Here is a 1,813-nt window from a genome sequence, read left to right as displayed (position 1 = left end):
CTAAGGGACGGGTTGCCATGGGAGTTATAAGCCCTCACTATGACTGTCTCGTCAGGCCCATATAAAGCTGTTATCAGGGGCCCAGCTTTTATCATAGTAGACTTGTGCATGTATGAAATGGCTTTCTTCTCATAAACACTGGAGCTGTCGGCTCCTCTTACCATCACCCGGCTCTGGTCTGGAAGTGTGAGCGGTTGTCAGCTCTGAAATCTCGTCCGAAAGAGAAATGAAATGAGTTCAGTCCGGGCAAAGAAATGATGAGGTTACGAAATCCTCTAACTGGCTTAGCAGATCTTAATCCTTTTACTGTAACAGCAGCAACTTTGTAGCAGCTCCCGTGAGATGTTCTCTGCAATTTGTAGCTGGATATAGAGTTGTTTCTGTAGCTGCCACAATGTTTCTGTATGCGGATACACATTGCTGGAATGTCACCGGCATTGGGGATTGCAATTACTCAAATGAATATCGGCCCTGATTTCTGTACTATCAGACCTCACCTTCACCCCCCATATCAGCCCAAGTCCTGCACCTTCACCCCTCATATCACCCCAAGTCCTGCACCTTCACTCCTCATATCACCCCAATTCCTGCACCTTCACCCCTCATATCACCCCAAATCCTGCACCTTCACCCCTCATATCAGCCCAAGTCCTGCACCTTCACCCCTCATATCAGCCCAAGTCCTGAACCTTCACCCCTCAGATCACCCCAAGTCCTGAACCTTCACCCCTCAGATCACCCCAAATCCTGAACCTTCACCCCTCATATCACCCCAAGTCCTGAACCTGCACCCCTCAGATCACCCCAAATCCTGAACCTTCACCCCTCAGATCACCCCAGTTCCTGCACCTTCCCCCCTCAGATCACCCCAAGTCCTGCACCTTCACCGCTCAGATCACACCAATTCCTGCACCTTCACCCCTCAGATCACCCCAATTACTGCACCTTCACCCCTCAGATCACCCCAATTCCTGCACCTTCCCCCCTTCAGATCACCCCAATTCCTGCCTTCACACCTCAGATCACCCCAATTCCTGCACCCCTTCACACCTCAGATCACCCACAGATCAGATCAGCCTCGTGGAACAGTTTGGTGAAGACCCTTTTCTGTTCCACCATGACTAATTCCGCTTTCACTTCCTGTCTAAGAGACACAACAGGAAGTGAGAAAAAAATCTCTCTAAAGGGAGCACAATCCCCACTTAGTTGCCATCAGACTAGGCGCCCCCCTTGGAAGATTTCCTCTCTAATTCTGTTATGGTGACAACTGTAACATTATCAATTTTTGCTTCAGTGAAAATGGTCACCAGGTGGAGAAATAGAGAGCGCGAATCTCCCCAATGGGCAAATCAACGGTGATAAAAAAAACCATACAGGGGTCCTAATCCTTCCACATTCCGTCCAAAACGACAAGAATAAAGTTTTGGTGGGGTTCAGCCATTGTCAGTGGTGGGTTAAATCTGCGGGTGATGGAAATCTCCTGTGCCATTGACTCCTATTATGCGGCCGGGGAGAAGCCGCTGGTGGGAATTATTCCCCATTTTGTGGTCCGCTATGCAGAAAATAATCTAATCCGCTGTTTGATTTACTCGATTGAATCTCTTTCACTTAACGCGCTCATTCATCCGTTGCGACCAAGCCTCGTCCCGCTGCCATCACAGCCGCGCGGCGGAGGAGCAACTTTAATTCCACCGTAAACGCTGAAAAAAAAGGCAGAGTCTCACTTTCCTGGGCCACCCAGCTGATTCGTCTTAAAGGAGAACTATGAGGGGGGGGGGGGGGTTTTTCACTCCCCCCCTAGTTCTAGCCGCCC

This window comes from Nanorana parkeri, unplaced genomic scaffold (assembly GCF_000935625.1).
Source record: "Nanorana parkeri isolate BGI_ZX_2015 unplaced genomic scaffold, ASM93562v1 scaffold1866, whole genome shotgun sequence".
Classification (NCBI taxonomy): domain Eukaryota; kingdom Metazoa; phylum Chordata; class Amphibia; order Anura; family Dicroglossidae; genus Nanorana; species Nanorana parkeri.
This window is presented reverse-complemented; position numbering follows the sequence as displayed.